The sequence below is a fragment of the Dromaius novaehollandiae genome, unplaced genomic scaffold (assembly GCF_036370855.1).
Source record: "Dromaius novaehollandiae isolate bDroNov1 unplaced genomic scaffold, bDroNov1.hap1 HAP1_SCAFFOLD_57, whole genome shotgun sequence".
Lineage (NCBI taxonomy): Eukaryota > Metazoa > Chordata > Aves > Casuariiformes > Dromaiidae > Dromaius > Dromaius novaehollandiae.
Window position 1 is genome coordinate 1,205,054 of NW_026991319.1, and position 13,426 is coordinate 1,218,479.

Consider the following 13,426-nt stretch of genomic DNA (forward strand, 5'->3'; position numbering starts at 1 on the left):
GGTGTGTTGGGGTGCAGGGCTACTCACAGGCAGCTGGTGCTGACAACACAGCCCCGTGCGGCCATCGCAGCCAAAGCAGAGGTGCCAGACACACCAAAGTGGGGAAGGGATGCAGCGAAGCGGGGCCCAGCAGGGACAGAGGGGCTGTGCCACGGCCGGAGTGAATGGCAATGTTCGGGGGAAGGCGATTTCTGTCAGCTTATGCCTGATAGAGCATGCTTCCCTTGTTAAAGAATAGCGAACTGAAACTGTCTAGAGTATGTTCTAAGTATGCCAAAAAAAAAAAAGCTTTGAAAGTCTTAAAAAAAAAAAAATGCTCAGTGATATCAATCCGCACCACCTGAAATACAAGTGCCTGGTATACAGCCTGGGGACGAAGTTTTAGTTAAAGTATTTCCACAAAAATCCAAGTTAAAACCTGAATGGAACAGTCCATATACTGTCATACTATGTTCTTCTTTTGCTGTGAAAGTTGAACTGTACTTGTATATGTTGAAAAAGGATGTGTCTGTGTAAGAACACTTTGTAATCTTACAGAGAGCAGTGTTGTAGATACAAGTAATCACTCAAACATTTGTATTTGTAGCTTTACCCCAAATTATGGGATGCAACTGTTACAATCTAATTATACATTGAGCCAAAATTTACTCCCTATCCCCATTGGAATGAATCTTATGCTAGTAAAGAAACTACTACAATGCGATGATTTGCGTTGACTGCTAGAATGCACCCGGAACAATGGACAAAAAACTCTAATCACCATTCATTGTGATGCGGAAGAGATACACCACGTCTTGGAAAGGGTAAAGAGGGACGGAGAACATCATGGCTGGGAAACTCTTCTAGGATGGTCACCAACTGCAACAGGGATTTATAATCACGTGTTGCACCCGGTAGTAGTTGTGTTCAGTTTAACTGTGTTATGCCTATTACTTACAATTATATTATACATAAGATTATGGAAAGCGATAGTACGCCTCGAAAGGCTTTGAGAACTCTGTTTAAAAGATTAACAGGGATGCTTCATAAAAACAAAGGGGGGGACTGTTAAAGAATAGCAAACTGAAACTGTCTCGAGGTAGCCGCTTAGCACAACTTCTGTAAAACTTGCTTAGCATGAGTAGCTAAATTTGCTGAAGCCTTAGGCCGCACTTAGATAAAATAATGAACTTTTACTTAGTCCAGTAAGAAAAGGGCCTCAGAGCTGGTTCAAGCTGGGAAGATAAGGAAGGTACAAGCAGTCTGCATTCCTGTGTCTCACACTCCGAAAGGGAGGATGTCAAGGCTTTGAAATAAGACCAGCGCAGGGCATTAGGACCTTGAGGGGCAAAGCCTTAGCTCACTGCTGGGGCAGTGTTAATTGTTATGATTTGGAATCACCTCCTCCTTCTCAGGACCTTGAGAGACAATGGTAAGACGCAAGGAGAAACGAAGGTACAACCGTCAGCAGAAACCACAACAGTAAAGCTAAGGGAGAAAAACAGCCTGCCTAGGAGCAACGATGAGAGCCAATAAGGAGCAGGAGACCCCAGACCAAAAAAATTACTACTGGTCTAACTACCGCGTGAGGGGTGGGAAACTTAATTGGAAAAAGCTATAATTGCCCAGGGATTTCTTTGTTTGGGCTCCCTCTTCGGAGGCACCCAGCTCGAGCTGTAATTACTGCATGTGCATCATTAAAATTTAATTATTTAATTTGCTTTGATTTGGCTCTGAACTTTCTTGCAGGAACCTAGGGTCAGACCCTGTTATGGTGCCCGGCGAGCCTCATTTCCATAGCAGTGACCTCACAAGCACAGCAAGCATCCATGGGCATTCCACTGGCCAATCAGGCCCTGAGGCTGCTGTGACCTCACTAGCACAGCCATCAGAAATTGGCCTGACACTGGACTATGAGGCACAGGGACTGCTCTGACCTCATATGCACAGCCAGCAGCCATGGGCCTACCACTAGCCCATGAGGCACGGATGCTGCTGTGACGTCACAAGCACAGCTGGAAGCCATGTGCCTGCCACTGGCCTATCAGGCACCGATGATGCTGTGATCTCACAAGCACAGCCAGCAGCCATAGGCCTGCCACTGGCCTATGAGGCTCTGAGGCTGCTGTGGCCTCACAAGCAAGCACAGCCAGCAGCCGTGCCCTGATGCTGGCCTATGAGGCAAGGAGGCTGCTGTGACCTCGCAAGCACAGCTGGAAGCCATGTGCCTGTCACTGGCCTATCAGGCACTGATGATGCTGTGACCTCACAAGGAAGCCAAGGCAGCAGCCATGGGCCTGTCCCTGGCCTATGAGGCATTGGGACTGCTGTGATCTCACATGCAAGCACAACCAGCAGCCATGCCCTGCTGCTGGTCTATGAGGCACGGAGGCTGCTGTGAGCTCACAAGCACAGCCAGCAGTCATGGGCCTGCCACTGCCCTATCAGGCCCTGAGGCTGCTGTGACCTCACAACAACAGTGAGTAGCCATGGGCCTGACACTGGACTATGAGGCACGGAGACTGCTGTGACCTCAGAAGCACAGCTGGAAGCCATGTGCCTGCCATTGGCCTATCAGGCAATGAGACAAATGTGACCTCACAAGTACAGCCAGCAGCCTTAGACCTGCCACCGCCCTATCAAGCTCTGAGGCTGCTGTGACCTCACAAGCACAGCCAGGAGCTGTGGGTCTGCCCTCGCCTATCAGTCACTGGGACTGTTGCGACCTTACAAGCACAGCCAGCAGCCAGGGGCCTGCCACTGGCGTATCAGGCTCTGAGGCTGCTGTGACCTCACAAGCAAGCACAGCCAGCAGCCATTGGCCTTTCCCTGGCCTGTCAGCCACTGAGAGAAATGAGACCTCACAAGCACAGCGTCCATCCATGGGACTGCCACTGGCGTATCTGGCTCTGAGGCTGCTGTGATCTCACCTGCACAGCCAGCAGTCATGGGTCTGCTGCTGGCCTAGCAGGCTCTGAGGCTGTTGCGACCTCACAAGAACAGCCAGCAGCCAAGGGCCTGACACTGCAATATCAGGCACTAATGATGCTGTGACCTCACAAGCACAGCCTGGAGCTGTGGGTCTGCCACTGGCCTATCAGGCACCGATGATGCTGTGATCTCACAAGCACAGCCAGCAGCCATAGGCCTGCCACTGGCCTATGAGGCTCTGAGGCTGCTGTGGCCTCACAAGCACAGCCAGCAGCCGTGGGCCTGCCACTACCCTATCAGGCACTGAGGCTGCTGTGAGCTCACAAGCACAGCCAGCAGCCTTAGTCCTGCCACTGGCCTAGCCAGCTCTGAGGCTGCTGTGACCTCACGAGCACAGCCAGCAGTCACTGGCCTGCCACTGCCCTATCAGGCACTGAGGCTGCTGTGACCTCACAAGCACAGCCAGCACCCAGGGGCCTGCCACTGCCCTATCAGGCACTGAGGCTGCTGTGACCTCACAAGCACAGCCAGCACCCAGGGGCCTGCCACTGGCCTGTAGGGCACAGAGGTCGATGTGACCTCACAAGCACAGCCAGCAGCCATTGGCCTTTCCCTGGCCTGTCAGCCACTGAGAGAAATGAGACCTCACAAGCACAGCGTCCATCCATGGGACTGCCACTGGCCTATGAGGCACTGCGTCTGCTGTGATCTCACCTGCACAGCCAGCAGTCATGGGTCTGCTGCTGGCCTAGCAGGCTCTGAGGCTGTTGCGACCTCACAAGAACAGCCAGCAGCCAAGGGCCTGACACTGCAATATCAGGCACTAATGATGCTGTGACCTCACAAGCACAGCCTGGAGCTGTGGGTCTGCCACTGGCCTATCAGGCACTGATGATGCTGTGATCTCACAAGCACAGCCAGCAGCCATAGGCCTGCCACTGGCCTATGAGGCTCTGAGGCTGCTGTGGCCTCACAAGCACAGCCAGCAGCCGTGGGCCTGCCACTACCCTATCAGGCACTGAGGCTGCTGTGAGCTCACAAGCACAGCCAACAGCCTTAGTCCTGCCACTGGCCTAGCCAGCTCTGAGGCTGCTGTGACCTCACGAGCACAGCCAGCAGTCACTGGCCTGCCACTGCCCTATCAGGCACTGAGGCTGCTGTGACCTCACAAGCACAGCCAGCACCCAGGGGCCTGCCACTGCCCTATCAGGCACTGAGGCTGCTGTGACCTCACAAGCACAGCCAGCACCCAGGGGCCTGCCACTGGCCTGTAGGGCACAGAGGTCGATGTGACCTCACAAGCACAGCCAGCAGTCATTGGCCTCCCACTGGCCTATGAGGCACTGGTACTTCTTCCACCCCACAAGCACAACTTGCAGCCAGGGGCCTCCCTCCAGCCTATGAGGCACTGAGGCTGCTGTGACCTCAGAAGCACAGCCAGCAGCCATGGCCCTGCCACTGGCCTTTCAGGCAATGGCACTAGTAAATATCTGCATATATACATATCATACACAGACACACATATATATCATACATACATATATATATATATCAAATATACATCATATATATCATATATGTATATCATGTATGCATAGCATATATATATCATACATATATATATATAAAATAGTAAATATCTACATCCAAGCTAATCATATTATGCCCTTTTTATGCACAGTAAAAGACTGAAGTAATTTTAAGTTGCTGCTTATTTGACCTGTTTTAAACATCTACTTTGGGATAAGATGAACTGAGCCAACGAAAGTCCTTTTGCTCTTTTCTGAATATAAAGGGAGCCTAAGATGACTAGACCAGATCTAGACACCTATGTTTCATCAAATACATCCTCCTTATAATAGCTAAAAAAGATGCTTGACAAAGAATGAAAACATGCATATAGGCAAACAGGTTGGAGCAGGAAAAGTTCATGTACCCAGCAGGTGGCAACACCAGTCTGGCAATGTCAACCACCACACTTGGATATTCACAGTCAGAAGATGAAATAGCAGTGGTGCAATGATGACCAGATAGCCTGTAATATGTAACGCCAACCCTGGGACATAAAACATAGAGGACATTGTGTGGATGTTCTCTCAGGGGATCAAAGAGATGCACAAGATATTCATTAACACAGAAGCCGTAAAAATAAAACAGAGTGAATGATATTGCCTAGGTCCAAAGCCTAATTAATCCATCTTCTTCTTCTATTTTTACAATAAGAAAGGATCTCTGTCTACTCACCATACGATATTTTTCTAAGGTAACCACTTGGTATTTAAAAAAAAAAGATATCCAAGAAAAAAAAGAATCATTGATATATTCTTGGCAAAAGTGAACAGGAGAAGACATAAAATTTCCATAGGCCATTAACCAGTTAACAGGTGACATGAAAGCAAACACTTTGTTATCCTGCTACGCAGCATCTCTGAAATAAGCAGAAAAGAAGAATCCCTGTATTTACATTTGATTCTAACAAAAAGTTAACTAGGTATATTGATACAGGTTATTAGCTACTAGATGCCATTATAAGTCACACCAAAGATACACAGCTAATTTCCAGGGTAATACGGAAAATGATTAGAAAATAGTTTTGTGTGTAATCAAGACTCTAGTGCCCCTGAGTGACATAGCAGGTTAACTGTTCACAGCAGACTGTGGACAACATTTTTGAATTGAAAGGCTGATGACGTCCTTCCCTTCCTCCATTGCTCTGTCAGAAACATTGGTAAAGACTGTGGTAAATATTCAACTTTTAACATGCGCTTCAGAAATAATGACGGCAGCAAATGTGTTTACAGGACAATGCTGAAGAAGATCAGCTATTTAAAGCATTCCTTTTCCACATACATAGCCACGCTTTCCCCCCTCTCCCATACAGTCACACTAGGAAGATTGAAACAGTAAGGGCAAGAGTGCTCTCTTGATATTAAGGCATAAACCGGGCAGAGGGAAGGGTAAGATCATAACTTTTTGTAATAAATTAAAATGGACCCATTTCCTACCATTCCAGTCCCCACTTTTTATATGCAAATAAGGCAGAAAAGTGGTGATATTCCAAATGTTCTATTTCCTGTCCTACATTGACCTTGCTAGTGTTTTAATTTGGAAAGGATGACCTGGCTGCTCATTTTCCACAGCTCATTGGAGCCATAAATAACGAGGTCAAGACAAAGGACAATGCACTGAGCTAAAGAATCAGTGCAAGCATCAAAGCAAGACAACACATGGCTGCAATTTATACAATATTTTGAGGCATCATATTCTGAGCATATTATGAATCTCTATTCGTGATAAAGGCTATACCAAGGAAAAAAGATTAAAAGATGAGAGCCGTGGTTATAACAATGTAGAATGGAAGACGAGAGAAATCTGAATCCTAACATTTTTAAGATTACCATTGCGTGGTGCTTCTTTGATGATGTTTCTGAACTTAATGCAATTAATATGTAATTACAGAATACCAACGGGATCAAAAAAATCATTGGCCCATGAAAATACAGGAATTAAAGAAGAAACATAATACTGCCTTTTGATATTCAAAGCTGAATACGTAATGTCATTATGCTAAATAATCCTGCTGAACAGAAGAGGATTTTCGGCTGACAACATCTCTTTGCACTTCTGAATCTTAAAATACAAAACTCTTCCTATTACGATGCATAAGGAAACATTCCTGTGGTACTGTATTCACGCATGGAGTTCTCTGGAATTTCAACAAGGATATGGACCTATGCAAATCACGTGCACACACATAAGCAGTGTTAATCGTCTATATTCTCTTCTTGTTTCTTTAAATAGAAAAACTACCAAGCAGAACTCCAAGTGTGGGATTCATCTCAGACAATTCTCACAGAATTACTGAGGTTGGAAGGGACCTCAGGAGATCATCTAGTCCAACACCCTTCCCCTCTCCACCACCCAGCTCAGAGCAAGGTCAACTAGAGCAAGTTGCCCAGGATCATGTCCAGTTGGATTTTGAATATCTTGAAGGATGGAGACTGCACTGTATTTGTCTGCTGATGATACAAATAGTCTTGCTAACAAGGCCTACTTTGGCATTGTACCACAAATATGTACATCACCACACACTGAGGAAGTCAGTGGTATGTCACTCGGGGCTCTATCAGAAAGAACAACACCTGTTTAAAGAGCCAGTCCTGGAGACCAGGGGGCAAAAGTTGCTTATAGCTGCCATCATTTAAGGACACTGCAACTAGACAGGCAGACAAAGTGGTGCTGGTAAGAGGAGTGTAAATACAAGATATGTTCTGGGTCTTTCTGGTTGATGACATTCTCTAAAAAACCTTCTACACATGCTGTAATCTAACACCCTCCCATCAGCTACTTATAAACCTAAAGGAACGGCATCTCCCGAGGGTCAAACCTCCCCTAGCGCTGTGGCGGGGGCGGGAGTTGGCGGCCTGGCATGCGGGGAGCCGTAGTTTTCACCGCGGCATGCCGGGAGCAGTAGTCTTCCAGCACTGGGCTTCCGGGCCGCCATTTTCATGTGCACGGTATGCTGGGAGGTGTAGTCTTCTCAGACGGGGCTACTGGGTGACCATGCTGCGCCTCTCGAGGTGGCGGGGGCGGGCAGGTCTCTGCCAGCGGCGTTCCCACCAGCCAGCCGCATCGTGCTCTGTGGCAGGCCAGGAGCTGTGGTTCCAGGTGCCGGTGCCTTCTCAGCCCTGCAGCAGTGGCCCGCTGGGTCTGTTCCTTACTGGACGTGTGTCACTCACGCCTGAGTCCCCACAGGTCACGGGGGACAGTGGAATGCCCCTGTTTTTCCCCGGTACAGGGCAGGAAGCATTTTCCATCTCTGGTGGTGTTGCAAGACAATCTTGGAAGCTCAGAAAGAGTGTTCATGCTCTTTAAACTAGGCAGATGAGGAGAACCTCTCTATTTCCTGGGAGGAAATAATTCTTTAATCAAGGCCGTCCTAGAACTGCTAAAGCCTTAAAGAAACTGTAAATCAAGATGCTTTGTTTTCTATGCATACATTGCCAATTTAGCAAAAGAATTCGAGGTATCCCCTAACTGACCTGTCCTCATTATAATACAAGAAAATCACGCTGATAGGTCAGAAAGACCCACGCCCGGGTGAAGACCCCTCCCCTGAGCATGTGTAGTAGTAAAATGGTGTGTAAGCAATATTACAGTTGTAGGTAAATCACTAACCAACCCGTGTAAAAGGGAAAGTTGCAAACCTTGCAATTTGTTTGTGTAAATGCTACTTGGAAAGCCGGGGGGGTGGGGGGGGTGCGCTTGATTTGTGGGAAACCACCGAGCAGCCAGGCTTGCGCAACTCTGAAATAAATAAGCAAATGTCTCTCCTGAGCGTGTAATTATTGGCTTAGTGCACACGGGGCAACGAATCCGCTTTTAGGACAGCAGTGTGACCGGGCAGGGTTGTCCCCAGGGGCTGGGGCTGTCCCTCTTGGAAATGGGGAGGGCAGGGAGAGAAGGAGGGGTGCTGCGGGCTCCTGGGAGTCGTAGCTTTGCTCAGGATTGGGGCCAGTTAGGCAACTGCTGGGAGGAGCGGCAGTGCTGGGAGGGCACGGTGCAGAGCTGTCCTGCTGTGCAGCACAAGGGAAAGTCGACCAGCACCGTTGCTGTCTGAGGACCCTGGAACAGCCCGAGAGACCCTGGAACAGCCACCCCACGGACACCGTGTCACTGCCTCGCAAGGCCATTGCGTTCAGGTACGTTAGACTACATCGGGCAGAAGAAACGTAAGCCAAAGGATCAGGGCAAATAGCTGCTTGTCTAGGTTTGTTACCTAGCGACGCACTGGCAAAGCTTTTCATGAACACTCCTACTTGATCGAGTGCGTATTCATTCCGTGAATATTACTGCCAGAACGCGTACGTCACTGATCCTTTAAAGCAAGTCCGTGGCACTGGGGTAGCACGTGTAATGGAGACTAAATGCAATAATACCTCATTTTGATGTCGTTCTCTTCTGCGAAAGCACTTGGAGCAGATGACAACATTTATCATACTATTTTGTTTATTGAGTGGACCCTGATACTGGGGAGAAGGTGGTACTGCACCGAAAGGGAGCACGCATGCGCATTGCATTCCGCCGCGCTCACTGCTGCCATCGCGGGTCTGAAAAGCGGCACTGCACACTCATCGGCGTAGCGCATGCGCACTGCGTTCCGTCCCGCTCACCGCTGTCCTCGCGTGTCGACAAGGCAGCACTGCAGCCGCCGCCGGCCACCACTGCGTACGAAGAACAGTGCAGGCAGCCGGCGCACACGTGTGCGCTGCCGGTCACCGTGTTCACCGCTACTCTCCGCTCTCTCGGGGACGGGTAAGCGAAGGCGCTCGTCCACCCCTGCCCGGTGCTCACGGACCGGGAGCGCTTTTCCCGAGAGGGCTTTTCCTTCCTGGTGCTTCCTGGGGGTGCGGGGACGGGCAGTGCCGTCTCAGAGCTGCTCCGCGACCGGGGCAGCCCCAGCGCCTGCTCGCTGATCCCCGCCGCTCTCTCGGGCACGGGCAGAGCAGCCTCGGGGCGCTCGCTGCTCGGCCTGAGCACCGGGCTGGCGCGGCGGGCTGCGGGTCGCCCGCGGGAGCCGGCCGGCTGCAGCGCCGCGCTACGACCACACGAGGGCGCCATTGCGGGTCTCGCCTCCCCCCCCCCGCTCCCGCTCCCGCTCCCGCTCCCGCTCCCGCTCCCGCTCGCCCCCGCCCCTCCCGCGCTGTCCGTAGCCAGCGCATGCGCGGCGGCGGGGAGCAAGATGGCGGCGAGCAGGGTGGGTGTTTTCGCTCGGCGGCTGCGGGCGAGGGCCGAGGCCGCCTGGAGTCGAGCACGTGGGGATCCCGGTGAGGCGAGCGTGTGCTTTCGGGTGGCCGCGGGCGTCGGGCTGTGTCCTGCCCGCCGGGGCTGTCACTTCGTGGAGGCGGCGGGGCGGGGGGGCGGGGGGTTTGGACCTGGCGCCGCGCCGCGCCTGGTCTGCCGGAGCGTGGCTCTGACTCTGCCTTTTCCGTGTGTCGCCTGTAGGGCCCCAGTTCCTCCCCAGCGCGGGCCAGGGCATGCGCTCACCGCTGTGGACGCAGCCTGGAGGAGCGGGGCGGGGGGGTGGTGTCTGCGCGGGGGTCTGGATGTGTCCAGCAGCGGCACAGCAGCCTGATGCCTCCTCTCGTCTGGGACGCGGGTTCCTTTGCAGCTTTTCTGGGATGCGGGGCCCTTGGTGAGTTCCCTGCTGCCTTCTCTGGCGTTCTGTGCAAGCTCATAGATCCCTCCTCCTCCCCTCCGCCACCCTATCTGATGGGGTGGGAGACCAGTGGCTCCTCCCGCCGAGCTGACAGCCACGTGGGGCACCCCTATGTGCTCCCTACACATCTGGGATGGCACACCTGCCCTGAGGGCCCCGCAGAGTCCCACCCTTCCTGCAACCAGCCCCCCCAAAGCCATTAAACCACCCACAAATCCTGCCCCAACGCCCCTACAGGCCCCAAAACATCTCCGAGCCCTGCCTCAACGTTGTCACTGACTCCAGACCTTCCCCTGCACTCTCTCCAAAGCCCCAAACATTCCTAAAACTGCTCCCAGGCCCAGGCCCCGCAGCAGTGAGGCGTTCTAACAAAGATGGGGTGTGATCTGCGTCTCCGCCTTGACTCAGTCCCGCTTTAGAGAAATGGGAGTTTACAGTGCTTCCTGGTGAAGAGTGTTGGCGGGTGGATGCGCTGATGACAAAGAGATTTTTCTCTCTTTTCTTCTGAGCCGCCTCTCAGAAGCCTCTGTACGTACACGATGTGGCTGATCTGGGATAATCGTGCTGTGCACAATGCTTAAGGAGAACATTGCCATGAAATGGCGGGCTAAGGAATAGCCTAAAAAACCTAAAAGGCTCAGGAAAAGCCAAAGAGAACACCGTTGGGCTCTGGGAAGCCCCAGTGATGCTACAGAAAACAGCATGGCTTTTAGGCATCTCCTCAGAGCAGCAGCAATGTCTTGCTCCAGCCTATGGGACAATGGGGACTCTTAATTACCGCCTTGAATTACCACAAGTGTTGCGAAAGCAGAAGGGACTAGGGAGCACGCAGAGCAGGTTGTGGACTATATGTCAAGTTTAAACAAGCAACAAGCCCCTCTGCAAATAGGAACAGGTTTAGCCCTAAGTAATAGATGAAGGTAGCTGTGAGCAATGTGAAGCGAAGCGGTTACGTCAGTCACCCCAAACGCCTCGGAAAAGCGTTCCAAACGCCCGATACCGTCACGGCCTCGGCAGTCTTTTTGGTTTGTTTGGCAGGGTAGCCCACCAAAGGGGGACCTCTCGAAGAGAAGCAGCAAGACCTGGGGATCCGGTCGTTCGTTTTGTTTGTCGCCTGTGAGGCTGGCATCCGAGCGTCAGAGGAATCTAGAAGCCATCTCAAAAAGGTAATAGGTTTGAAAGGGAGACGGGCAAATCGAGGGCTATCGTTCTTCCATGTAGTTAAAGACCGAGAGAGTTGTCAGTCAAGCGTGCGTCTACAAGGGTTTGAGAATAGTCACAGTAATACTGAAGTGGAATAAAAATAAGGTTTCACAGAAGATGGCGTTAGGTAGGTATTAGGCGACATGCCTGCCTGCCTAATAACCTAGCCCTAATTGCTGTGTGTAACGTTTCCAGACTGTTTACCCTGTAACATATGATGTAAAGTGCTGTATTAAGACCTTTCCTTTAAGGGAAAGAAGAAGGGGGAAAAAAAGCGGGGGGGGGGGGGGGGGTGAAGACAGAAGGGTAAAGAGAGAAAGATCATGCATAAACCTAAGTGTTTCCCTGAAAGTAAAACGTGAGTTTATTACTTTTCTTACAGAGATGGAACCAAGGACAGCAAATGCTGATGAAGAGAAGAGACGGACAAGCGTTTTTGTGTGATTAATACCTAAGGGATGGGATGAAACGAGGAAGCCAAAATGCAGCGGACCCTCGATATCACCAGAAACTGCTACAGGAGGAGGCATTCTGGCACGGGTAACTAAGGTAACTATTGCTAATGACTGTTAGTAGTTATTTTGGCCTCCCAGAGGCAGCGCTGATGGCTAAGTAACCCGTTCCTACCCTGTGGCTGCTGTTACCTGCATCTGCTTTAGCTTTGCTTTGGCTGTTTCTCTTTTGCTTTGTTATTGTACACGCAGCAATGGAAAGGGAAAGATGTAATACTTACTTTTTTAGATTAATTGCCATGGCTGAAGTTGAAGAGACTAAAAAACGTGGGCAAGCTGAAGTAATAAAATCAAATGGAACCAAGTGAAAGCTGTCTCTGCCAGAAAGGCAAAGCCCCTTCCTCCTGGCGAGGAAGGCTCGCCGTTAATAGCGATCCGAATAATAGATCGCCAACATATGACGGAAGGTCTGTACGCGTTAGAAAAAGTAGGCCATGTACATTCATTTCTGTGCGTGTGACTTGACGCGTCTGTGAAGCGTCATACTTTAAGAGCTGCGAGACAGCAAATTATTATCTTAGGGGAATGGTGGTCAAGGGAGCAGAGTTACCGTAGAGGAAGGGAGAGTTAGAGAGCGAGAGCACAAAGCGTCTGAAGTGTAAAATGAAAAGATCAATTGTTAAAGAATAGCGAACTGAAACTGTGTAGAGGTAGCCGCTTAGCACAACTTCTGTAAAACTTGCTTAGCATGAGTAGCTAAATTTGCTGAAGCCTTAGGCCACACTTAGATAAAATAATGAACTTTTACTTAGTCCAGTAAGAAAAGGGCCTCAGAGCTGGTTCAAGCTGGGAAGATAAGGAAGGTACAAGCAGTCTGCATTCCTGTGTCTCACACTCCGAAAGGGAGGATGTCAAGGCTTTGAAATAAGACCAGTGCAGGGCATTAGGACCTTGAGGGGCAAAGCCTTAGCTCACTGCTGGGGCAGTGTTAATTGTTATGATTTGGAATCACCTCCTCCTCAGGACCTTGAGACACAACAGTAAGACTCAAGAAAAACAGAGGTACAACCGTCATCAGAGACCGCAAAAAAAAAAAAAAAAATAAGGAGAAAAACAGCTTACCTCAGAATGATGATGAGACCCAATGAGGAGCAGGAGACCCCAGACCAAAAAAATTACTACTGGTCTAACTACCGCGTGAGGGGTGGGAAATGTAAGTTGAAAAAACTATAATTGCCCAGGATTTGTTTATGTTAGGGTCCCTCTTCGGAGGCACCCAGCTTGAGCTGTAGTTACTGCACGCGCATCATTAAAATTTAATTCTTTAATTTGTTTTGATTTGGCTCTGAAATTTTTCTGCGGGAACCTAGGGTCGAACCCTGTTATAGTGGCCGACAAGCCTAATTTCCATAACATCAATTTCAGGAAGTCTCGATGGGTGCAACCCCCGGTTAGTTACCTGGCAATGGTATTTGGGGAAAGAGGAGGACAGTAGAGAGAAGAAAGGTTAAAGCCTCGTGGAATTAAGGCGCCCTCTCGTCGGTTACAACTTGGAGCAATTTTAGGAGGATTTAATTTCCTCCAGCAGCGTTAACATAGCTTTGCTGGTATCGGCAGACCACGGTGGAAATTACCGGGAGGG